Raw genomic sequence first — 27,072 nt, 5'->3', positions numbered from 1 at the left:
GCAGGGAATGCAAAGTGGTTACACCTGAGATGGGAGCAGACTCCAACAGAAGCCAGATACTCTGAGAGAAAGAAAGAGAAAATGCAGCATGAGGTAGGAAAGGGGCAAATCTAGTGGAAAAGGGGAGGTGGTGCTGAAAGGAGGGAGATGAGATGAGAGGAAAAGGAGGGAGATGAAAAGAGGAAGATAGGGGGAAAGGAAGGGAGAAAAATGAGGGAGAAGTGAGATTTTAAAAAATGGTAAAAATGAGAATTGGGTTGATAAAAAGAAAAGAGTCCTGGTCTGGCAGGAGGGCTGGGATCCCAGGAAGGGATGTTTTCAGGTCCCTTTCAGCCCCTGAAAGTCTGTGATTCCATGAATAAGGAAGCAGATGTGCAAGTCAAAGGATAGGTAAGATTTATATCCTGATGGTGTTGTGAGGTACCAAAAATCAGAAGCAGACAGTGAACAACTGCTCTGGCTCCTGTATTTGCAAAATATGTCTTTAAAGTTCTTTACTTTGGTTTTCTGTCTATGTTTAGCCTGTGTCTGGGGTTAAACTACAGCAGATAGTCTGTCACCTGATGACCCGTCCCCCAGAAGAGGATTAGGAAAAGGAGAGAGGACCCAAAGGTTGACATGAAAATGGATTCAGTGGAGCAGTAAAGCTGATACTAATATCAACATTTAAAACTATACTCAGCCCAGCAAAGGTCTGACAGTCGCATTAAACAGGAAAGTAGTCCTCAGGAAGCAGGAGAAGGAATCATCATAGAATGTGTTGGGTTGGGAGGAAATCTAAAGATCAGATAGTTCAGCCCCCTGCCATGGGCAGGGTTACCTCCCACTAGACCAAGTTGTTCAAGGCCCCCTCCAGCCTGGCTTTCAGCACTTTCATGGTTGGAGCTTCCTTAATTTCTGTGGGCAACCTGTTCCAGTGTCTCCCTACCCTCATGGGGAAGTATTTCCTCATATCTAATCTAAATTCTGCTTCTTCCAATTTGAAGAGGAGAAGGAAGGGGAGCCCAAATGAGGAGACCAAGCAAGAGCAGGAACCTAAGCAGGAGATTATTCTCTCCTCAGCATACTTCATGTTTTATACTGAGAGTGATGTTCAGGGTCTGGGACGAGCCTGAAGCCAACTCAGGTCAGCAATCCTAGCTTACTCCAAGCTAATGTCCTGCAGCCCACAGCTGGCCTGAAATTCTGTCCCAGCCAAACCAGGACATTCTGCTTTCAGGATTCTTGCAAACCACTGTCATCCCATGTGTGGTTTTAGTTTGGGCTGGCATTTCTAGACATGAAAGAGGAAAATCAGTAAAGTCTAACCCAGAGGCTGGGTGTTGAGATGAGGGTGCCAGTCTTTTTTAGGTGGTGCCCAGTAATAGGGCAAGGAACAACAGATGTAAGCTGGAACACAGGAAGTTCCACCTCAATATGAACAGAAACTTCTTTACTGTGAGGGTAACTGGAACAGGCTGCCCAGAATGGTTGTGGAGGCTTTTAAAACCTGCCTGGATGGGTTCCTGTGTGACCTGCCCTATGTGATTCTACTTTGGCAGGGCAATTGGATGTGATGATCTCTGGAGGTCCCTTCCAACCACAAATGTTTTACAGTACTGTGATTCTAGGGTTGAGTAGCTTGATCCTGAATGGGAAGAAGGCATAGAGCTCATTTTGATTAGTGGTGTTCTGTCAACACTGGACAAATAGAAATGTTTCTTTTGATTCCAAGGATATTTTTAATGCTGCTTTTTAATCTTGTTTTATTTTGCTTGAAACTCCAAATGCATTCTTCCCAGAAGTTTTAGGCTTGTCCTTTTATTTTATTTTATTTTTAATGGGTATCCTGTCAGTTTTTAAATACAGCCTTTTCATCTTGCCAATGAATGGCTTTGATCTGCAGATGAGAACTTATGAGATGCAGCTTCCTCATCCCCTCAGCTTTGCCAAGATATTTGAGGGCGTCTGCCACCAAGCCTGTCACAGTCCTAAAATCAGGGAAATAAAATTCCTGAGTGGACTTTCAAAGGTAATTTTTTTTCCCCCATTGTCTCTAAAGCAAAAAAGCTCAGGACAAGAAGTCTGTGTTATAGTAGCATAAAAGTGAATGAAGTAAAAAGGAACACAGCTTGATTAATGACTCCTTTGGTTTATTTTTGTAGTAATAGCTGTGAAAAACATGATGTTCCTCTTCCTCTATACCACATCTTCATGTGGCAGGGGAGCTGGCAAGGGGAGATCTCTGATCACAGAGGAATACCTGGGGGCTACACAATGTGCCCCCAGAATGGTCTGAAAATATTTGTTTTGAAAATGACAATATACAGTGATGCTGCAGGAGCAGGAATCATGGAGTCATGGAATTATTTTGGTTGAAAAAGACCTCTAAGATTATCAAGTCCAACTGTCAGCAGAACACCACCAAGGCCCTTAAACCATGTCCCAAAGTGCTATGTCCACAGGTTTCTTGAATGCCACTAGGGATGGTGACTCCACTGCCTCTCTGGGCATCCTGTTCCAATGCCTGACCACTCTTACAGGAAAGAAATTGTTCCTCATCTCCAACCTAAACCTGCCCTGGCACAATTTCAGGCCATTTCCTCTCATTCTATCACCTGATACTGGGAAGAAGAGACCAACCCCCACTTCACTCCAACCTCCTTTCGAGGAATTGTAGACGGCAATGAGATCTCCCCTCAGCCACCTCTTCTCCAGACTAAAGAATGCCAGTTCCATCAGCTGCTTCTCATATGACATGTTCTCCAAATGGTCCAGGCTGACTTGGAGGAGGACTCCAGGCTACCCCTCTGCCTTGTCAAGGCTGGCTCCAGGGTCACAGGCTTGGCTGATCGTGGCTTTTCCTCAGGCAGGTCTTGAAGCCACAGAGAATGGGAACAGCAAAGGCTGTCCCACAGATCCTGTGTCCTTCTTGGAAAGATGTTTTGCTGCAAATCCAGCGCTTTGGGTGCTTCTTAGTGCCCAAGCTCAGGAAACATACCCACCCACTGTTTGAGGGGAAATGGGTTTTTTTGCTCAATTCCTATCAAATTACAGAGTGCTTGGTTGCAAGACGTCACCCAACATTAGTCTCAAAAATACCACAGCTCTTTCAGATTCGGCTGAGTGCTTCTTTTTAGTTTAACTGCTGCTTGAATTCTGCAGCATATTCCAGGGACTAAGTAAATAAAACACCGTCCATGCCATGGGATCCGCATACTAATTTATGGCCAGATCTGAAACCTTTTCCCAAGGCAAAATACAATTAAAGCTAGGCAGAACTTGACCTGAGTGAGCACTTCAGCATTTGATCTCTGAATTTCACTTTTCTGCATTTTTATTATTTTTTAGAGAATAGTCAAAGTGGGTTTTTATTTTTTCCTTCCTGCTGGTGGTTTTACCTTGTGCTGGAGACTGAATTCCTTACATAGAGACCTCACCTCTGGAATCCTAATCTTCTATAGTGTGTTACCTAAAGAACTTCATTCTTATTGGGATAACAACTTTTAACAAAAAATATTTTTAAGGCACATCCATGACATTTTTGTTAACCTGTTTTTAGCAGTGATCTGGCAGCAGTGGTAAAGGATGAAAAGTGTAAGAACAGGCTGAGATCTAATCTGACCCAACTCATTGATTCCCTCCCTGCCCTTGGGTAAGCCTTTTGACCTGCCTGTGCCTCAGTCAACTCAGCTGGAAAATTGGGTAAAGAGCAAAGCCTGTTAGAAAACCATCTTCAATTTGAACAAAGATTTCCCCGAGACCCCAAAAAAACAGTGAGTCTAGTCATTTTTGTGCAGACATAATTGATTGAGGACTGCACAAGAATAACATCCTGAGCTGTGGGATACTAGGGATGACATCTCATTCGTTGTGCAGTGGCTGGGTGGTCTCTGTGTCCACTGGAGCTTGGCCACTTTTCATGGGTCCAGGGCTGTATTTTCACTCTGAGAACATTAGTCTGACCATGTCTGTCCTTAGTGAGAATGTATCTCCAGTGTTGCATGAGTCTAAGAAGGCGTTGGGAAGTAAATACTATTCCTATCAGTTCAGAATTGCTGAACTAAATTATTATCTTCTGTATTTATCATGATGTGTATTAGAATTCGTGTGGCCAGCAGGACTAAGGCAGGGATTGTCCCTCTATACTCAACATAGGTGAGGCTACACCTTGAAACCTGGGTTCAGTGTTGGTTCCTTCACTCCAAGAAGGACATTGAGGTGCTGGAGTTGATCCAGAGAAGGGCAGCAATGCTGGTGAAGGGTCTGGAAAACAGGTCTGGTGAAGAGTGGCTGAGGAAGCTGGGGTTGTTCGCCCTGGAGAAAAGGAGGCTGAGGGAAGATCTACCAGCTCCCTACAACTCCCTGCAGTGACACTGACACCAGATGGAGATTGGTCCCCCAAGTTACAAACAATAGGATGAGGGGAAGTGGCCTCAAGTTGTGCCAGGGGAGGCTTAGATTCATCATGAACAATTTCTTGCCAGAAAAGGTTTTCAAGCCCTGGACTTCCAGGACTGGAGTCCCCATCCCTGAAGGGGTTTCAAAGCCATGTAGATGTGGTGCTGAGGGACACCATTTAGTGTTGTGTTAATGGTTGGACTTGATCTTAAAGATCTAGCCAAAATGAGTCTATGATACCATGACCTAAAGTGGCCTCACATGCCACTATATCAATAAAACATAAAAATGAAATCAGGTCTGTATCCAGAATTCACCTCATGATCTCCAGCATGCCCCTGCTGTCTCCAGCCAGGTTTCCTGCCATCAGTGTGTAACCAGTGGTGCTTGTAATTACCCAGATGAAGATTCAGGCTGCAATGCTGACATCAAGCCTTTGGTGTGTGCTCAAAACAGGACCAGTTTGCTCTGTGGGATGCTAGAGTTGTACCTGCCCCAGGGGCATGGGGTTGGCTTTGTCCCAATCCTCCCAGCCATGGTGGGAGCCATTCATCCCGCCTGGCTGCTGCAGCAGCCCCGAGGTGCCATCAGCAGCAGCTGAAGTCACGCTGAGGCGAGCCAAGGGCATTTCCATGGCATGTGGATAACCACATAGAATTGGCAGCAAGCAGCCGGCCGCGTGCACAAAGCTCCCGACTCTCACGGATTTGGCACTGTTTGTCCTGGGCAAAGGCCAGCTTCTCTTGCTGGTGCCAGCATGTTTAAACTATCCTGGATTTACTAATCTATTCTCCATGACCCACTCTGGAAAAATGACCATTTCCTTTTCCCAATTCCCACATCTGCTATTTGTTTTCCTCTCTTTGCCTTCCCGAGACTTGGGAAAGAGTTCAGGAATGTGGAGCACTGTTCAAACCCAAGCTGACCTCCAGTGCTGAGTGGCATTTATCTGGCAGAGCTCATAGGTAAATAGTTAAGGGGGAAACAAGCAAGTTTCTTCATTTCCATGTGCATATTTCTGGATGTTTTCAAGTTAAATGGAATTAAAAAAAAAAAGATTTTGTCTGATATTGGCAAGCTGTATGGCAAGAGTGGGACACACCAGGTATTTCCAGTGGAAACCAGTAAATCCTGCTCTGCCACTTAATTGGCTCCATCATTATCCTCCTATGTTGTAACATTACTATTAGGTGCAAACACCTGGAAAAAAAAATCACTTTTACTAGTCCAAATGAAATTACTAGGTGGGAATGACATTTGTGCTGGAATAAAATCATCACTGTGCCTCATGTAATATTATATATATATATTTTTTACATTAAGAAAAATCCCAGGCTATGCACACTTCAGATGTGTGGGCAGAGAGAAACAGAATAATATTTCACTTGAAAATACCCAGTTTTCTGAGTGGCATAGTCTGAAAGCAGATGTCTCATGTGGAAGAGGTGAACAGCAAGGGAATTTTAGAAGCAGTGTGGAGAAACACACTGTGGAAGCAAAAGGTAGTCAGAATGTGCAAAAGGACACAAAATGGTGCATCTCAAATCCTGGGGTTCAGTTTTGAGCCCCTTACTCCTAGAAGGATGTTGAGGTGCTGGAGTGTCCAGAGAATGGCAGCAAAGCTGGTGAAGCGTCTAGAGAACAGGTCTCATGAGGAGCAGCTGAGGGAACTGGGGTTGTTCAGCCTGGAGAAAAAGAGGCTGAGGAGAGACCTGACTGTTTACAACTCCCTGAAAGGAGATTGGAGCCAGGTTGGGGTTGATTTCTTCTTCTTGTGCATAGCAAGTGATAGAATCAGAGGAAATGGCCTGACATTGTGCCAGAGGAGGTTCAGGTTGGACATGAGGAATAATTTCTTACCTGCAAGGGTTGTCATGGCCTGGAAGAGGCTTCCCAGGGCAGTAATGTAGTCCCCATCCAGAAGGGATTTGAAGGGATTTAAAGATGTGGTGCTGAGGGATGTGATTTATTGGTGGACTTGGCAGTGTTGGATTAATATTTGGATTTGTTGATATTGAAGGTCTTTTCTAACCTTAATTGATCTATGAAAATGCAGAATACTAAAATCACTTTCATATAACTGTTTTGTTTGGAAAGATCTCTAAGGTCATCAAGTCTAACTATCAACCTAGCACCACTATGGCCACTAAAAGCGTGTCCTTACATGCCATGTCTACATGTTTCTTGAACATCTCCAGGGTTGGTGACTCCACCACCTCCCTGGGCAGTGTGTTCCAATGCCTGACCACTCTTGCAGGAAAGAATTTTTTCCTAGTATCCAATTGAATAAGAAGAGTGATTTGCCACTGGAATGAGCTGCCCAGGGAGGTGGTGGAGTCGCCGTCCCTGGGGCTGTTCAAGGCAAGGTTGGACGTGGCACTTGGTGCCATGGTCTAGCCTTGAGCTCTGTGGTAAAGGGTTGGACTTGATTATCTGTGAGGTCTCTTCCAACCCTGATGATACTGTGATGGAGTCACTGTCCCTGGAAGTGTTTATAAGCTGACTGTATGTGGTGCTTAGTGCCATGATTTAGTTGATTAGATAATGTTGGGTGATAGGTTGGACTTGACCTTAAAGGTTGGCATGCAATGAGTGGACATAATTCATATCAAAGAATTAATCCTCTTCCTACCTTTCAATTATTGTTTTTTTTTTTTTCAAAGAAGAGGCCTTGATAGGTCTTCCTAAACACAATTTATTGTGACCCTTTTGGATCTGAATAAAGAGATTTTACATATTTTTAGGCATGAAGATATATGTAAACCCCTGGGGAAAAAAAGGACAGTGAAAAACAATCCCATCTTGAGAGAGATAAACTTGTTAAGGAAGATTAAAATGAGATTTAAGCACCAGAATTACTATCCACAAAGATGCTTATATGCCTTTTTATTTTTTTTAACAACTCTGTGGAAGTGCAGTGTCAAAATAGAAACTGAAGCCTAAAAATGGGATCTAGGTCTACTGTATATTCCTCTGGGCTTACAAAGACTAAGTAGAAGTACAGAAATTACCCACAAATATTTGGAGGGTTTTATATGAAGAGCCTAAAATAGCTGCATACTTAAGGAATTAAAGGGAGAGGAATTTTATAAGAGCTGATTAAATTCACTGTGATGCTTCTTTTTAGATTAATGGCCAAGAATGAAGAGCTGATTTTTTTCTGACTTTTGATCCACATGTTTCCTCCTAGATGGGAGAATTGGATGCTAGGAATTAGCTGCATAGCAATGAGTGTGAGCAAATGCACTGAACCTTGTACGCAGTTGGCTAGTGATGAGTGAATCCTCCTGCCCTGTCTTCTGCTCTGTGGTGGCATCTTATAGAATCATTGAATTGTTTCAGTTGGAAAAGACCTCTAAGACCATCAAGTCTAGCCATCAACCTAGCACCACCATGGCCATCAAAGCCCATCCTGAAGTGCAGTGCTGACATGTTTCTTGAACACCTCCAGGGACAGTGACTCCACCACCTTCCTGAGCAGCCTGTTTCAATGCCTGACCACTCTTGCAGGAAAGCATTATTTCCTAATATCTAACCTAAAGCTCCCCTGGCACAATTCCAGGCCATTTCCTCTCATTCTACCACTTGATACTAGGAAGAAGACACCAAGTCCCACCTGACTACAACCTCTTTTTAAGGAGTTGTAAGGAGCAATGAGTTCTCAGCATCCTCCAGATTAAACAACCCCAGTTCCCTCCACTGCTTCTCAACAGATCTGTTCTCTAGACCATTCACCAGCTTCGCTGCTCTTCTCTGGAGAAGCTCCAGCACCTCAATGTCTTTGCTGGAATGAAGGGCCCAAAGCTGAACATGTTGACATGTGCGTCATCGGAAGTTCCCAAACTACTCTGAAAGCTTTTGGTCACTCACATGTAATCTGCTGTTATCACTTTTCCTTTTCCTTCTGTCAAGATTTCCTTTCACCACTGAGTACCTTTGTTTAAGGTTATTTTCCCCTAGATATATTGTTACATTTGTCCAAGTCAAATGTCATTTATCACTCTTCAGAAAAAGGCTGCACATTCTGCTTTGAAATACCCTCTGATTGCTGAGACCAGCAGCTCTGGATATTGTAGGAACAGAAGCCAGAGATTAAAAGTGCTGTTAGGTCATCCAGACCGTCTCCCTGCCAGTGCTTCGTAGATGGTTCTGACTTTTGCTGTGGTGACAGCTCTTGTCCAAAGGGAGCCAAAGTATCTTGCCCCAAGATGCCACCTCTTGATACTTCCTTTCTTTGTGTCCAAGCTTGGTGTTCACTCTCACAGGCAGATAAGTTTTTCTTTCATGTCCATGAGCCATCAGAAGAGGAAAACCAGTGTGCTGGTGGAATGACTCCACCATTGTTACTAGATAACCCTGCACATTTTCAACAGATATTGCCTGTCTGTGCATCAAAGAGTTGCAGTGGTGATGATGGGGAGTCATGCCTTGGCATAGAGTCTGCCCATCTTCATCTGAGCACCATCTGAATGCAGAAGTGTTGGAAATACAGAACATTTTTTTGGGCATAACTCTGAGATATATGGTATGGCTGGCCACTAGGGGAGTGCCATGGACCCCTCTGCCTTCCCAAGGGGAAGAGCAAAGGGAGACTGATGGGGTGAGAAAGAAAACCATCCATCAAGGAAAGAAAGAACAGTCCCATGGAACAGAGACACAAAGACACAAACCAGTATGGAACCCAATCCCTGATAGCAATGATGTAGCCATTGGCACCACTGATACTGAGGGCAGACATAGGCAAGTCCCAGACTGGACTGAGCAGCAGATGGGAAATGGATTCAGGAGCCAAATTCAGGAACACAGGGATGAGGAAGTCAGAAGGGGCAGAGTGCACCTGGGACACCAGACAGTGGACAAGGTTGTCCCAGGTTGAGACTATAGGGTTAAAAATCTTCTGGGGACTAGAAGATTATTATTCAATCCCATAATTCTGCTATCTCTTTATAAACTCACAACAAGGTCAGTTTGTTCTCCTTTCCTCTTCCTCCTGCCCTGTGTGTGTGTGGTGGGAGCCACTTTATCAGGAAGAACCTGTAAGCAGCAAGCCTCCAGAGGCTTGTTTAGGCCTCTTTGGATGGCAGAGGCAATGGGGGCGGAGGACTGGAGCACTGGGGAACATTAGATTTAGTTTTTGGGATGGGAAAAAATTCAAGGGGGTTTACCAGGATGCAGTAATTGCTTTGTAATGTCTCTCTCTGTATCTCTGTCCAAGTAATAGTTCTGTATTTTTTCTCCAATTTCATTTGAGAGTTTAATTTCTGTTGCTATCTTTGAAAAAAAGGGTCTTGGCCCTGGTGATTCTTCATCTTTCTCCTACAGATGCCATGCCATCAAAAAAGAAGAGCAGGGAGAGACTAATGGGATGAAAAGAAAATCATCCAACAGGGAAAGAAAGAACAACAGCCCCATGGAACAGAGACACAAACCAGTATGGAACCCAACCCCTGATGGCAATGGCAGCACCATTAGCACCTCTGATGCGGGGGACAGTGGGAAGTCCCACACTGGGCTCACCAGCAGGTGGGAACTGGATTCAGGAGCAGAATAGAGGATGGAAGAGACAGAGTGCTCCTGGGACTGCAGTCAGTGGAGAAGAGTCTTGATGCTGGTGAGCTCTCAACTTTCTCCTACAGAGGCCACACATGGGCTGCAATCCCTTGTCAGGCAGTCACAGGTCCTCTGTCCTGGCCACTCCTCCCCACAGCTGCAATCCAAGATGGGGCAGAAGCTGTGGCAGTGCCCTTGGTGTGGCCAGGAGCAAGTCTGAGACACAGCCTTTGTGCAGTCCAGCCCTTGGCAGGAAGTCTCCCACCAGCTTCTCCCTGCTGGAAGCATCCCCTGGCTGTGCAACCCTGCCCTGAGCAAATGCCTCCTGAGAAGAGGCTGAGCTGGGAAACTACAGCTCCTGGTCTAGCTCATACCAGAGCAACGTGAAACTGTTTTGTGTAGAATGAAAGGCAGAAATATAAAGTGATCAAAAAACTTCATCCTTTTTGTGGTGAATGAACACAAACAGCCAAACTAAGGGGCTAATCCTTTTCTCACTGAAGTCAGCAGCAAAGCTGCCTTTGATTTCAACAGGCATGAATTACAGGCAAGGCGAAAACCCAGGTTATTTGTAATTGTAATTGACTGAGTTTGCAGTGAGAACGTGGCTGCATGGCAGGAAAGTGCACATCCTAATTGTCTTCAATTTCTTGCCGTTGCTGGATTTAACTGTGACTACACGGTGGTCTCTCAGGTTTTTTTTTTTTCTTTCTTTCCCCTGCTGGGACACTTTGCTGTGCATGTTAAGAGGAGGAATAGCCCTGTCTGATGTTCAATTACATAAAAACTCAGTGATTTTTGTAAATGCTTTGGTTCTTTCTTTATTATTTTTTTTTGATGTGTGGTGGGGTTTTTTTTTGTTATTGTTGTTGTTGCTTTAAACAGCATCTGATTCACCATAGTGAGAGTAGCCTTGGAGCAAAGAGGGTAGAGAGAAAATCCCCAGGAAAGTCTTTTAGCTTAACTACAACTTTAAAAAGGAACAAGGAAAAAAAGGAGAAAAAAAAAATTAAATGCTTTAAGTCTACCTTTTGAATTTAGGCAAAACTTTCAGTTTGACTGGTTTTGGGCTTAGCAACTATTTGGGGACAAAACAGTGACACAAAAGCTTTTTGTGTTAAAGAAGTAATAAATTGATCAGCTATTGTTTGTTTCACAATTATGGATGTTTGTGGTTGGACTTGATGATCTTAAAAGCCTTTTCCAGCCTTAATGAGTCTGTGATTCTATGATTTGCTTGTTAATCTGTTTGGAATTCTTCTATAACGTAAATATGCAACAACAATTCTGCTGCTTGCTAAAACAGATGAATAAGGTCACAGAATCATAGACTTATGGAAATGTTTTGCTTGGAAGAGGCCTTTAGCATCACTGAGTCCAACAATCAAACTAAGACCACCATGGTCTTTAAACCATGCCCCAAAGTGCCATGTCTACATGTTTCTTGACTGCCTTCTTCTCTGGCCAGCTGCGAGGACACACAGCTTCCCTTGACCAAGATTTTCCAGGAGTCTTTGGAGTTTCAGAGATGCTGAACACAGAACAAGTCCTGAGGAGCAGGTGAGGGAACTGGAGTTGCTTAGTATGGAGCAAAGGAGGCTGAGGAGAGACCTTGTTGCTCTCTACAAGTCCATGAAATGAGGTTATTGTGAAGTGGGTGTCAATCTCTTCTCCCTTGTATCAAGTGATTGAACAAGAGGGAATGGCCTGAAACTGTGCCAGGGGAGATTTAGGTTGGAGATCAGGATAAAATTCTGTCCTGCAGGAGTGGTCAGGCATTGGAACAGGATGCACAGGGAGGTGGTGGAGTCACTCTCCCTAGAGGTGTTCAAGAAATATTTAGATGTGACATTTTGGGCTATGGTTTAATGACCATGGTGGTGTTCAGTTGATGGTTGGTCTTAACGATCTTAATGGTCTTTTCCAACCAAAACAATCTATGGTTCTATAAAATACTCTGCAGACAGGAGACTTTTCTATAATTAAACTCTGTGCAAAATAAAAGGAGGTCTTCATCACACTCTTTGTATTCATATAAAATCTGTTGCCATGGGAGCTGGCGTTGAACAGCAAGCTAGGCAAAAGCAGGAACGTTCCATTACATTTGCCCTGTAGTCACTGGAGGGTCCCTTAAAATAAAGTCACCTTTTATCTTTCCTTTCTGAATAAACATAAAACTAGATTTTTTAGTGCAAAATCCTGATTTCAAGGTTATTGATGCCAGGCTAGATTAATACAGTCTGTGCGATAGCATACAAAATCCCCAGCAAAGCCAGGGATACTCCTGTCTTTTGAAAGCTTGACATTTGTTTTTCATAATGAACTTAAAGGTCACCAGCTACAGATGAATCAGGATACCTGCTCAAGTTTACATTTACATGCATTTTATTTTATTCCCATGTGTGCTTTTTATGAGATCCGTCACTGGAATAAAACTGTAGCTCTCTCTTATTATCCAGGTTTGAGAGTGTAGAAGAGTTATCAACCTGCTGCCTTTAAGAGCAGATGAGTTGACTTAAGCGCATCACAGCGCTGCTGCCATTCAAGGTGCTTCAAGAAATGTCTGGGTGGTTGTTTTGGGTTGGTTTTTTTTTTTTTTTTCTGCTGTTTGGCCTAAACAGCACAGAGAGAGTGATTTCCCATTGGAATGGGCTGTCCAGGGAGGTGGTGAAGGCACCGTCCCTGGAGGTCTTCAAGAAAAGCCTGGATGAGGCACTTGGTGCCATGGTCTAGTTGACTGGCTAGGGCTGGGTGCTAGGTTGGACTGGCTGATCTTGGAGGTCTCTTCCAACCTGGTTGATTCTAATTATAGCTGTTAATGGAGAGTTAAAAGTGGCTCTTGGTTCCTAATCTCTGTTTCTCTGTGTTTTGTCATCCTGTTCAATCCCTGAAATCATGGCAGTGTTGTCAGAGTTGATGGGACATTGCAGAATTTCAGCATAGTTAGGGCTGGGAGGGACTTCTTGAATTTATCTGGTCCAACCCTTCTGCTAGAGCAGGGTCACACACAGCAGGTTGTCTAGGAAGGCAGTGTCAAGGGGAGTTTTGAATGTCTCCAGAGATGGAGACTCCACCATCTCTCTGGGCAGCCTTCTCCAGGCCTTCAGCACTCCCACAGCACAGAATTTTCTCCCCTTGTTCAGGTGGATCCCCCTGGCTTCTGGTTTGTGCCTGTTGCCCCATATGCTATCACTGGGCACCACTGACAAGAGACTGGCCCCATCCTCTTGTCCTCTGCCCTTTAGATATTGCAGAGCATTGAGAAGATCTCATCTCAGGTTGCTGTTTTCCAGGCTCAACAGCCTCAGGTCTCTCAGTCTTTCCTCCTCACTGAGATGCTCCAGACCCCTCAGCATCTTCATGGCTTCTGTTGGATTCTTTCCAGTAGTTTCTTGTCTCTCATGAACTGAACAGCTCAGAACTGGACACTACTCCAGACAGTAAATAATTCCCAAGAGATGCTTTGTGTATATTGATGCTTGTTTAATTCTTATTTTATTTCTACAGATGATGATGCATTTAAAATGCAGATTTTGGAACTTCTGGAACACCTCATTCAGCCTCACAATGAGCACGTCCCATGTCTCCTGCATATGAACGTTTGTTGTTGTTCAGACTAGCAAGGGACATGTATTGCTGCATGGATTTTTTTTTTCTTTCCTTCTTGAAACCAAATAACATTTTATATTTTTACCAAAATACCTGTGGAGCTGACAGAGCATGATGCATTCATTTTCCTTGATTTTGTAGTGAGGGAAAAGGCTACCATGAATAATTCAAAAATAATGCTGAGACTGTTAAGATTTAGTACTGGAGAGGTCATCACAGTTGGGAGAATGAGCTAGGAGACTATTACTATTCCACGATCTTTGAATCTCAAGGTGACATCATTATTATTTCTCTATATCTATAATGTGGTGCTGCAACCAACTTATTGCAGTGTTTCTCATGTAGGGTAGAAAGATCAATTACATACAGACCTCAAAATGTGAACTATAAGCATAGTGTCCAATAAAACTGTCATTAACAGTCACCACAATTTTAACTGTATGCTTCCAGGTCAAGCTGCTTTAAAAATGATAACTGACATTGAAAGGTTGAATAAAGAGCACCCTGTTTCCAGCGGGTATGATTCTACACCCAAATAAGTTCTCATTAACAAACCCCTTAATTCAGTTCACAAAAGAATTCAGGGTTTGTCTTCTTGTTTCTGTCACTCGCAGCCGCAGACAACCCTGGAAAAAATAATCCCAAGTTTTCCACCTGATTATAGTCATAGAATCAACCAGGTTGGAATAGACCTCCAAGATCATCCAGTCCAACCGAGCACCCAGCCCTAGCCAGTCATCTAGACCATGGCACTAAGTGTCAAATCCAGGCCTTCCTTCAACACCTCCAGGGATGGTGACTCCACCACCTCCCTGGGCAGCCCATTCCAATGCCAATCACTCTCTCTGCCAACAACTTCCTCCTAACATCCAGCCTATACTTCCCCTGGCACAAGTTGAGACTGTGTCCCCTTGTTCTGTTGCTGGTTGCCTGGCAGAAGAGACCAACTCCTACCTGGCTACAACTTCCCTTCAGGTAGTTGTAGACAGCAGTGAGGTCCCCCCTGAGAATATTTTGGGTTGGAAGGGGTCCTTAAATGGCCTTACAGTGAGCAGGGACATCTTCAGCTACTGCAGGTTGCTCAGAGTTCCATCCAACATGACCTGGAGTGATTCCACAGTTGGGACATCTACCCTTTTTCGGTACCCTCATCAGAGAGATGCTGCTGTCACCTCAGCCACTTCATAGCCTCTGCTGGACTCTCTGCAGTAGTTTCCTGTCTCTCTGGGGAGTCTGGATCTGGAACCAGAACTCCAGATATAGTCTTACTAGGGCAGAGTACAGGGAGTAGAAAACTTCCTTCAACTTGCTGATCACACTCTTCTTCATGGCTCGCAGGATTGCATTGGTCTTCATGGCTATGAGGACACATCACTGGTTCATGGGCAACTCGTCGTCCCCTGGCACCCTCATATCCTTCCCTACAGAGTTGCTTCCTAGAAGGTCACCCCTCATCTGTACTAGTGTAGGGGGCTATGCCTCCCAAGGTGCAGGGCTCTCTACATTTCCCTTGCTGAACTTCATGAAGTTCCTTTCCCCTAACTCTCCAGCCTGTATTGCTCTTGTCCTGTGACACATTGCTCCATCTAGGAACCCAGGCAGATTCTTCCTACACAAGCCCTCCAAAGCAAGCATTCACCCCAAAGCTCTCCTTCTCCATGGCTGGAGGACATGCAGAACTCCCTGATACCGTTGTGGTCTGTTCTTGTGTTGGAGAATAGACAAAGGCAGCCTGAGAATTTTAAAAGAAATTATTTTTTATATGTCCAAAGTTCCTATTTCATTGAAATCACAGCAAGTCCAAGCAAGACTCTCATTTGTGTAAAACTGTCATTGACTCAACATTTTATGGTTATTATTTCTGTAATTACTTCTAGTGGAGGTTTTTTTTCCCCTGTTCTTACATACTATGACCTGTTCTTGTGGGGTCATCTGAAATGGGAACTGCTCTCAACACTGAGAGTTCCAGAAAATCAGTTTGGCTGCTTGCTGGTGAAGAATTTGAGCTTTTCCTCTTTTCCTGTTTATTTTGTGCCATGAAGGACCTGCCAACCTAGTGGGAGCTGTGGAGGTCACTGATGAATTCATTCTCACCCCTGCTTGGAGCTGTGCTGCCCAGAAGGAGTTCCAGACACAACTCATGACCCACAAACACACGTCAGCTGCAGTTCCTTGGGAGATGCTGGTTTCCACAGGGAGGGAAGGCTGCTCTACTTGTTTAACACCAGGCAGAGGCAATAAATCAGCGCAGTAACAAATAGCTGGGAACAATCATTGCACCTCTTTTATTGCCTCTTTGTACTTCCCAATATATGGAAGCAACTGGAGGTTGCATCCAGAGCATGGTGTCCAAAGGACCACTGGTGGAAAAGTCTTGCCTTGTTATGTGCTGGCATTGGGACAGATCACAGTGAAAGCATAAATAAAAGAGTAGAAAGATTCATAATAAAAATAATCCAGTTAATTACAACTGACCACTCTTGCAGGGAAGAAATATTTCCTCATCTCCACAGAGAGAGTGATTGGCATTGGAATGGGCTGCCCAGGGAGGTGGTGGAGTCACCGTCCCTGGAAGTGTTCAAGCAAAGCCTGGCTGAGGCACTTAGTGCCATGGTCTGGTTGACTGGCTAGGGCTGGGAGATAGGTTGGACTGGATGATCTTGGTCTCTTCCAACCTGGTTAATTCTATGATTCTATGATTCTAAACCTTCCCTGGCACAATTTCAGGCCACTTCCTTTTGTTCTGTCACCTGATGCTAGGGGGACAAGACCAAACCCCACTTGGCTCCAATCTCCTTTCAGGGAGTTGTAGAGAGCAGTGAGGTCTCCGCTCAGCTTCCTCTACTCCAGACTAGACAACCCCATTTCCCTCAGCTATTTCTCACCAGACCTGTTCTCCAGACCCTTCACCAGCTTTTCTGCCCTTCTCTGGACATGCTTTAGCCCCTCAATGTTCTTCTTGGGCTGAGGAACCCAGAACTGAACCCAAGATTCAAGGTGTGGCCTCACCAGTACTGAGTACATGACCCAATCATTTCCATACTCCTGGTGGCCACACTATTTCTATGTCCTGCTATTTTGGAGGGAACTCATCAAAACTGTTTAGAAATACCTACACTCCAATCCTGGATTTCTACAAGGAAAAAAAAAACTGTGAAGGATTCTACTTTTTGTTGTTGTTGTTGTTGTTGTTAGTGCATTTTTCTACCATTGCACATACTCAGGAGACCCTTTTATTTCAACTCTAAAATAGTCTATGAAAATCCGAATTGACGTAATAGCTGATTAGGCTACAAGCAAAATATTCCCAGAACTAATTTTTAATTAATATAGTTCACTGAAAACTTATAAAAGATTCATATATAATATGATAAAAGAAATAAACATCCTCAATACCATGTTAAGTTTCTTTTCTTTGTAAAAAAATATTGGGTTGTTTCATGGTTTCTCCTCTACTACCAGCACAATAAAACCCTTTCTCTCAATCAAGTCGAGTTGCACTTATCTTTGGAAGATCTGTCAGATGTGACATTTTTGGTACACAAAATGGAGTTTATTAATTCTAATTCTGTCACCTTTTCTCACTTTGGGAGCCTTTCATAAACAATTGCACATTTTTAGTCCAGGCTTCTCTTGGAGTTTCATAGATTCATAAATTTGCAGAGTTGTTTGGGTTGGAAGGGATCTTAAAATCATCTAGTTCCAGACCCCTTGCCATGGGCAGGGATATCTTCCACTTAACCAGATTGCTCAAGGCCTCATCCAACCTGTCCTTGAACACCTCCAGGGAGGGGGCATCCACAAACTCCCTGGGTAACCTGTTCCAGTGTCTCACCACCCTCACTGGAAAGAATTTCTTCCTAATCTCTAGTCTAAATCGGTTCTCCCTCCATCAATCTACTGCAGAGTTGATGGAAGTCACTAGAAGTCATCTCATTATCTGCATGAGTTTTATATCAGTCCTAAAATAATTGAAAGTCACAAGATTTGACTAGAATTCATCTCATCTCTCTGCAGTCACATCAAAGTGAGATATCAAGTCCAAGCTTCTGGCATTAAGTTCTTTTTGTAGGCAATGAGATGTTGGCATCTCCACTGATGTCTCCAGGTCACATTTCTGGTTCATGTGATAACTGAGCAGTAAAGCTTTGCTGAAAGGACCTTATAGTATATGCCTTCTTCAGAGAATCCCAGCGTGGTGGGAGTTGGAAGGAACCTCTGGTCCAAACACCCTGCTAAGCAGGGCACCCACAGCAACTTGCTTTGGATCACAATGCCCAAATGGCTTTGAAATCTCACCAGAGAAGGGAACTCCACAACCTCTATGAGGAGCCTGCTCCAGTACCCTCATATTCAGGTGGAGCCTCCTGCATCCCAGTTTGTGCCTGTCACCTCTTGTCCTGTCACTGACTGGAGTCTGTCTCCATCCTCTTGCCCCCACCCTTTAACTCTTGCTGAGCACTGAGAAGTTCTCCTCTCAGACTGCTCTTCTCCAGGCTAAACAAGCCTGGTTTCCTTAGCTGCTCCTCACCAGACCTGTTGTCCAGACCCTTCACCAGCTTCATTGCTCTTCTCTGGACATGCTCCAGCACCTTGATGTCTTTCTTGGAGTGAGATCCTCAAAAGGGAACCCAGTACTCAAGGTGTGGCCTCACAGGTGCCAAGTACAAGGGCCAGATCGCTTGCCTGGTCCTGCTGACAACTCTATTATTGATCCAGATCAGGATGCTGTTGGTCTTCCTGGCCACCTGAGCAGACTGATGGCTCAAGTTCAGACACTTGTCAACCAGCACTCCAGGTGTTTTTCTGCCAGGTAACTTTCCAACCACTCTGCCCCATCAACAGCACAGGCAGAAGAGCGATGTGATTGCATTGCCCATCTCTTGGAATATCTCTCCTAATTAATCCAATTGAATATCTTGGTCTAAGGCAGGATAACACTACGTATTTAATAGGATTTAGTCCTGTGAACACTTGATATCCGCAGTTCCTTTGTAGCTTTAATATACTCAGCGGTTTTTTTTTGCAGGATTAGGTCTTAAGGGCTTGATCCCAAAACATCTCAAATCAATAGGTGTTTTCCTTTGACTTCTGTGAGCTTTGGTTCAGCCTCTAAATATGAGTTGATACTTTCTGAGCCCAGCAGAAGAAAATATATTGAAATTCTACTTCCAAACCCCTAGCTGATTGCTTTCTTTCCACTGCACAAACTTCTTCAGCTCTACATAGATTTGAATAAGGAAATATTAACCAACACAATAATGATATTGTTAGCTGAAGTTTTAGCTTTTAAATTCAATAAAAAAAAGGCACCTTTGGGTATTCTTTAATGTTAGAGAAGAAGAATGATTAATTTAAAGTTCAGGTGCAAGACAAGGTCAGGGAGGAATTGTTACTGTATATACAGTGAGCATTTCAAGATGAATTTGTGGGCCGAAGTATCATTTCCTGCTGCAGTTTGTGTTTTGTTATCAGGGGAAGCGTGATGGGTGACATCCGAGCGATCACAGGCTTTTGGTGCAATGTTCTGTGATGGGCTTTTCATAAAAATTAGCTGACAATGTCATGAGTATACAAGTAAATTTATAGCTTTCATACTGGACTGCCATTCCCAGAGCTATTTCCAATCACTTGGGCTTTTTATTAAGTTTATTGTTCTTTTATTGTTCAGTGGAGTGTAAGCAGCCAGATTACAAATAAATGTGAGTGGCGGTGGGTATGAAGTCAAGCTTGCAGAATTAGGCAAGGCGTGGGCAGAGGAGAGAAGAAATTAATTTGAATCATTGGTGAGATGAAGAGCCAGCTCACATCTCATATCTCCTGACATCCCTTGTCAAACACGCCTGCTGTATGCGGCAGTGCCAGCTGACATCCCACCTCTGCCAAAGGCACCACAAAAGAAGTGCAAATTCTGCTTCCAGCCTGCTGACCATCTTTAGATTTTTTCCTTTCTGGCTTGCTTTTGTTGCTTGATTCACTCCTGTGTCTGTCTTTTGCCTTGAGAGGTTGTGGAGTCTCTTTGGAGAGATTCCAACCCCCCCTAGATGTTGAGATCTTGGGCAACCTGCTGTAGATAACACTGGTTTTGCAGAGGTGTTGGAGCAGATGATCTCCAGAGGTCCCTTTCAAGTCTCACCATGCAGGCAGGGATTCTGGGATTCTTCTTCCTCCAGGACTTACTTGTGTCATAATCCTGGCTTCTATCAGGAGCAGTGTGGTGAGCAGGCCTAGGGATGTGATTGTCCCCATCTACTCAGCACCAGTGAGGCCACAGCTTGAATACTGGGTTCACTTTTGGGCACCTCACTTCCAGAAGGGCATTAAGGTACTGGACTTTTGGGCACCTCACTTCCAGAAGGGCATTAAGGTACTGGAGCATGTCCAGAGAAAAGCAATTAAGCTGCTGATGGTCCTTGAACACAAGTCATAGGAAGAGCAGCTGAGGTAACTGCAGTTATTGAGTCTGGAGATGAAGAGGCTGAGGGGACACCTCATCAGCCTCTTCAACTACTTCAAAGGAAGTTGAAGTAAGGTGGGGTTTGACCTCTTCTCCCAAGGAACAAGTGACAGGCCAAGAGGAAATGTCCTTGAGTTGTGCCAGGGAAGGTTCAGGTTGGATATTAGGAACAATTTCTTTCCTGCAAGAGTGGTCAGGCATTAGAACAGGCTGCCCCGTGGATTCACCATCCCTGGAGGTATTTGAAAGTTACCTAGAGGTGGTGGCCAAGGGATGTGGTTTAGTGGTAGTGGCTTAGTGGTAGTGTTGTATTGTGAGCTCTAGGTGAGCAGTTGGACTTGATAATATCGAAGGTCTTTTCCAAGCTCAATAGATTCATGATTCCATGATTCTGTAACAGGACCAACAAGTGAATGGAGTTTCTCATTTTAACATCATTCTCATAGTACCTGCAGCATTTCTTCCCTGCTCACTTTTTTCTCCCCTCAAAGAGTGAATACTTGATCATTTTGGTTAATAACCTGACCAGCAGAGCAGAAAATCAGACTCACAGCTTTTAATGATACATTTTCAACTGCAAGTTAGTAAAACAAACAGACAAACAAACAAAAACCAAAATCATTTTGATGTGCTTCTCTGATACTTATACAGACTTCTGGCAATATAATTAAAATTTGTGTCCCTTCTTGGTTATTACCACTGTGGACTTCATTTCAACTGTATGCTCTTTGTCTGGGCAATCAGACAATAGCTCGAGTCCAAAAGCAAATCGATTGGCTGTGTGGCTTGTGCTATTACTTAAGTTATAAATAAAATGATTTTTCCCAGATGGCTCCCTGATGGCCCTGCACTCTTCCCAGTACCAGCTACTGCTTTTCAGCTCTTGCTGCGTTCGCCAGGCCACTGGCACCTCCAGCCTTGTGCTCATTCAAGTCTTTTTCCCAAAGGGCTGAAATCTGCGGCTGGAGTGGAGCTGAGCAAGGTTGAGAGGAGATTTAACAGGATTCCAGGGTAGCTGTAGATCTGCTTTTGAGGCCAATCTATGCTAGAAGACCTGAAAAAGTCACTGTAATGTTGCCGTTTTGGAGAGCTGGTCCAAAACTTGAGTGAAAAGGTATTGTCCTACTTTGAGTTAGAGTAGGACTAATTCAGTCCTGTCACTTCCCAGTTCAGACTCTGCTCAAGGAGGCACTTGCTAAAGTTCAGGACAGGGTTGCACAGCCAGCAGGGAGAAGCTGGTGGGAGATTTCCTGCCAAGGGCTGGACTGCACAAAGGCTCTGCCTCGGACTTGCTCCTGACCACACCAAGGGCACTGCCACAGCTTCTGCCCCATCTTGGCTTCCAACTGTGGGGAGGAGTGGCCAGGACAGGGGACCCTCGACTGCCTGACAAGGGATTGCAGCCCATGCATGGCCTCTGTAGGAGAAAGTTGAGAGCTCACCAGCATCAAGACTCTTCTCCACTGACCGCAGTCCCAGGAGCACTCTGTCTCTTCCACCCTCTATTCTGCTCCTGAATCCAGCTCCTGATTCCAGTTCCTGAATCCAGTTCCCATCTGCTGCTGAGCCCAGTCTGGGACTTCCCACTGTCCCCCACATCAGAGGTGCTAATGGTGCTGCCATTGCCATCAGGGATTGGGTTCCATACAGGTTTGTGTCTCTGTGTCTCTGTTCCATGGGGCTGTTGTTCTTTCTTTCCCTGTTGGATGATTTTCTTTTCATCCCATTAGTCTCTCCTTGCTCTTCTTTTTTGGTTCTTTGGGAAGGCAGAGGGGTTCATGGAGAGCCTCTGGCACTCTTCCAGTGTTCCGCACAGTCCTGACCCTTGACAGACATTTTAGCTGAGATCAGAAGGATGCCAAAGGTTTTAAACCCTTGGCAGTGGCAGATTTTCCCCTTTCTCAGTGCCAGTTGAAGGTCTCCATGTCAGGAGATGAACAACCTTGGATCTAGATCCCTGTTGTTGAGACTGCTTGTGCCAACCCTTATTATAGTATCATCATAGAATCAACCAGATTGGAAGACACCTCCAAGATCATCCAGTCCAACCTATCCCAACCTATCCTTGCCTACAGTCCTCATGAATAAACTCTTGAAGCCAATGATATGAGATAATGTTGAGGAATGAAGTGACATTTGAGGTGGCAAGTTGGTCTCCTAATTTATTTTTCTAGTGATAGCATTTTGAAACAGAGAGGGTAGCTTCTCTCGAGGTGACTTTTCCTTTAAAAAATGTGAGCAGGGCACCTTTAAAATGACAAATATACATTGGAGAGTGTGGTCCATGCATTGCTGATGCTTTGTTTGCTTTTCAAAATGGCTGAAATTGTTAATGTTGTATACTGTGTTTGGGTATTTTTATTTAGAAAACTGGGAAGATGCAACCAGTGTTTGTAACAGAAGGAAAACGATGATGATGAAAGCAAGGATATTGGAAAAGAGTGGGACTAAAATATTTTTTTCCATGAAAACAATAGAACTATATTGAGAATTACAGGCAAAGAAAAAAAAAATCAATAAAAAGTAGTATGTAATAGCTATGGAGTTCAAGCAAAGTGCACTCATTCCTCAGTCCATAGGAGGACCTTGATACAGATGTGCAAAAGTTAATGAAATTCAGACTTTGTCATGTCCTCAAAAAGAGCAGAAGAGTTGGCTGTGGCTGTCCCTATGTTTTGGCCAGTCATTGCTTCATAAATATAGCACCTATTTAAAGGACCTTATTCCAATTAAAAGCAGTTGGAAACCTCAGACAAGCTTTGGTCCAGGTTTGCAGGTCCCAGTTGAGAGCAGCAGTGCACAGAAGGATTTGGGGATACCAGTGGATGAGAAGCTGGACATGAGCCAGCATTGTGCATTTGCAACCCAAAAGGTCAGTGGCATCCTGGGCTGCACCAAAAGCAACAGGGCCAGCGTGTGTAGAGAGGTGATTCTGCCACTCTGCTCTGATGAGACACCTCTGGAGTGCTGCGTCCAGCTATGGGGCCCTCAAAACAAAAAAGATGTGGACCTGATGGAGAGTGTCCAAAGAAGACCACAAAGATGATCAGAGGGCTGGAGCACCTGTCTTATGAAGGCAGGCTGAGGAGTTGGGGCTGTTCAGCATGGAGAAGAGAAGGCTCTGGGGAAACCTTAAAGCAGCATTCCGGTATCTGAAGAAGACCTACAGGAAGGCTGGGGAGGAACTACCTGAATGGACTTGTGGTCATAGGATCAGGGGCAATGGTTTGAAACTGGGGCAGGGTAGGTTTAGGTTGGACATTAGAAGTTCTTTAGAGTGAGGATGGTGAAATACTGGAACTGGTTGCCCAGGGATGTCCCTGGAGACATTCAAGGGCAGACTCGATGTGACCCTGGCCAACCTGCTGTAGTTGGAGTTGTCCCTGCTGAGTGCAGTGGGGCTGGACAAGATGCCCTTCGAGGGTCCCTCCCAGCTTGTTGCATTCAATGATTCTATGAATATTTGCATTGAGTGCATAGAGATGTTGGTGGAAAGGTGAGTGTGCCCCACCCAGGGCTGTTGGTTTACTTTAGAATCACCAGAGTGGTTGCACTTGGGCAAACCCTTGCCCTTGCCTGATGTGATGCCAAGGGTTTAGAAGTAATGTCTTATGTCTTCTTGGTAAGTTGGCTTTCAACCCTGCCTGTATTTCTCATTTCCATATGAGCCCAGTGTATTTTATAACCAGAAACTTATGATTAGATTTAGGGTGTAGAGACTTTTGGGGCTTATCCTTTTTTAAAAGCAGGGGAACGGTCTGTTGGGTTCATAAAATCATAGAATCATGCAGTGTCTTGGGTTGGAAGGGACCTTTAAAGGCCATCTAGTCCAATCCCTCTGCAGTCAGCAGGGACATCTTCAAGTAGAGCAGCTTGATCACATCTCTGTCCAACCTGCCATGTTTCCAGGCATGGAGTGTTGGAGAATAACACCTCTGTTCTATTACTTTTTTCCCCTTTGTGTTATGTGATCACACTATTTTGAAAGCATCCAGAACAATTTGTCTTTCCATGGTAGTCTTCAACCTTCTTTCATCTTCAGCTGACTCCTAATGACCCTCAACTTCATGATCTAACAATTCCTAATAGTCAAAGACAATATCACAGAATCACAGGAACATTCAGGTTGGAAAAGATCCTCAGGATCACCAAGTCCAACTGAGAACCCTGCTCTACAGTGTTCACCCCTAAACTATATCCCCAAGCACTGCATCCATACAACCTTTAAACACACCCTCAACTGTGACTCAACCACCTCCTTTGGCAGTCCATTCCAATAGTGAGAACATTCCAAATTGATGAAGTTTAAGCTCTGAGACCCCAAACCAAGGCCAGTTGAAGACAATGAGAACTGTTCTGGTTATTTCCAGGGGTTTCATAAACTTTTATTTGGGAAAGAAGCCTTTCACAAGCTATGCAATTTAGAACCCATCCCTCCAAACCTCTGCTTTGCTTCACTTCCATAAAAAAAAATATCAACATTGTTATGTTGCTCACTGAAAGAATATGGGAAAGGATGAGAATGGAGACATCCATTTTGGCTCCCAGCCAGCCCTGGTTGGCCAAGGAACAAGTTTCCTATAGTTTAGAGATATGCTGCAAAAAAGAAAACCTATTGTTGTTCCAGCTCTTGCAACTTCAAAGAAAAAAAAAAGGCTAAAGTCATGGACCTATAACTTTAAATTAGCTTCAAAAATAATTCTTAGAACTTTCTTTCCCAGAAGATAGGCTGGCTCCTTGCTGCACTTAGTCATTGCCCACCCTGCCCTGATACAATGGTTGGCTCTGGGGCAGCGACCTTCAAATGTAGTTTTGCAACTCCTCAGATGAATAATCATCACTTCTGTCCCACTGGCGTGAGTAAGTGATACTTAAGTAAGAAGTGGTTGAAGGGTCTGGCATGCTGACAGCAGCAGAAGAATGGATTGAGCAATGGTTTTTGAAATGGATCATCAGCAGTTCCATAAATTTTGCATGAGAGGTTTTGGGCATGGGCATGGCAATGACCCCTGGGCTTAGTAGGCAGCTACCCAGTGTCTTTCATTTTGTTCACTTGACTTCCAAAATTATTACAAAATAAATGATAATTTTTAAGTTGTATTTTTTATTTAACACATATCATGGTTATAAAGGTAAAATAGAATCATAGGATCGTAGAATGGTTTGAGTTGGAATGGACCTTAAAGATCATCTAGTTCTAAACCTTCACCGTGGGCAGGAACACGTTCAACTAGACCAGGTTGCTCAAGGCTTCATCCAGCCTGGCCTTGAACACCTACAGAGAAGGGAAAACTGTTACCCTGGGCAACTTGTTCCAGTGTCTCACTACCCTTACAAAAGTATGTAGCTGTGGACTAGGGCATTCAGGAGAAGAAAATGGGCACCTCACTAAATATACCTCATGTTAAGACTCCAGAAAGGTGAAAAAATACCTAATTACTCTTTATTTTTAGAAGCTGAAGTCCAGTGGTCTGCTGGCTCCATCAAGAAGAGTGTCACCAGCAGGTCAAGTGAAGTTCCTCTCACCCTCTACTCTTCCTTAATGAGGCCATACCTGGAGTCTTGCATTCAGTTCTGGGCTCCCCAGTTCAAGAGAGACAGGGAACTACTAGAGAGAGTCCCACAGAAGCTACAAACATGCTGAGGAGACTGGAGCATTTCTGTGAGGAGGAAAGGCTGAGAGCTCTGGGGCTGCTGAGCCTGGAGAAGAGCAGCCTGAAAGGGGATCTTCCCAATGCTCAGCAAGAGCTAAAGTGTCAGAGAGCAAGAGACTCTGGATTCTATGATTCTATGATGCCCAGTGACAGGGCTAAGAGCAATAAGCACTAACTGGAATCCAGCAGGGGCCATCTGAAGATGAGAAGAAACTTCTTTAATGTGATGGTGCCAGAGCCCTGGAGCAGACTGCCCAGAGAGGTTGTGAAGACTCCTTTTCTGGAGAGATTCCAAACTTACCTGGCTGTAGTGATCCTGCACAACCTGCTGTGGGTGACCTTTCTTTAGCAGGGGGGTTGGACTGGACGATCTCCAGAGGGTCCCATCCAACTGTATCATGTTGGGGTCCTATAAATTGAAAGTTTGAATTACCAAACTCAAAGAATTACCAAACTCAAAGAGCTCAGCTTAAACTTGCAAAGCTTATTGTTGGGTTAGGAAATCTTTTATGTGTATTAGATCTTCCTGAGTGGTCTTCTCAGCTTCTGATAATATTTATAAATAAGTAATATCTGTATTTTTTACCTTCCTGGAGTCTTTTATGGGAATTAGTGAGTGAGGCTGAACCTCAGGAGACAGCTTTATTTCGTTAAATCTCTAAAATATTTTGTTTCATGTTGAGTCTTTGGGAGCTCTAATATGTTTTGGGTGGGTAATGTTTCCACACATTTCCCCTTGCATTCATAATCCATTACTTGGATAATTCCTCATTTGTGGGACCTAGAGAAATTATGGCATTCACAAGCATTTTTGGAATATTTATTTAATGTCATAGCAGGGCTTAGGATATCAGTTGACTGGAGGCAAAGGCAAGATCCTTGGGTATTCTCATACCAAAGTGGTGGTTTGATTCCTTGGCAAAGAATTGTAAATTGCAATGTTGGAAAGCAGGGAATGCCAGGCTCTGATCGCCCCAATGCAATGTTGGAAAGCAGGGAATGCCAGGCTCTGATCACTCCGATGCAACATTAGAAAGCAAGGAATGCCAGGCTCTGATTGCCCCCATGTAACGTCAGAAAGCAAGGAATGCCAGGCTCTGATTGCCCCAATGCAGTGTTGGAAAGCAAGGAATGCCAGGCTCTGATCGCCCCCATGCAACGATGAAAAGCAGGGAATGCCAGGCTCTGATTGCCCCCGTGCAATGATGGAAAGCAAGGAATGCCAGGCTCTGATTGCCCCAATGCAGTGTTGGAAAGCAAGGAATGCCAGGCTCTGATCGCCCCCGTGCAATGATGGAAAGCAAGGAATGCCAGGCTCTGATCACCCCAATGCAGTGTTGGAAAGCAGGGAATGCCAGGCTCTGATCACCCCCGTGCAACGATGAAAAGCAGGGAATGCCAGGCTCTGATCACCCCCGTGAA

At 44.3% G+C, this 27,072-nt stretch overlaps 1 long non-coding RNA gene across 4 annotated transcripts; it reads left to right on the top strand.

Annotated features, from left to right (window-relative positions):
• The first annotated feature begins 22 nt into the window (after window positions 1–22).
• Window positions 23–14,153, top strand: LOC135176554 (uncharacterized). 4 transcript variants are annotated; one of them, XR_010302721.1, is made up of 6 exons: window positions 23–93; window positions 1,886–2,011; window positions 9,703–9,991; window positions 11,399–11,490; window positions 12,390–12,477; window positions 13,438–14,153. It is a non-coding gene; the product is annotated as an uncharacterized LOC135176554 (long non-coding RNA). The 4 variants fall into 4 exon arrangements; XR_010302719.1 differs by lacking the exon at window positions 12,390–12,477; XR_010302722.1 differs by lacking the exons at window positions 11,399–11,490; window positions 12,390–12,477.
• The last annotated feature ends 12,919 nt before the right edge of the window (window positions 14,154–27,072 follow it).

Source organism: Pogoniulus pusillus, chromosome 6, assembly GCF_015220805.1.
Source record: "Pogoniulus pusillus isolate bPogPus1 chromosome 6, bPogPus1.pri, whole genome shotgun sequence".
NCBI lineage: Eukaryota > Metazoa > Chordata > Aves > Piciformes > Lybiidae > Pogoniulus > Pogoniulus pusillus.
This window is presented reverse-complemented; position numbering and strand designations above follow the sequence as displayed.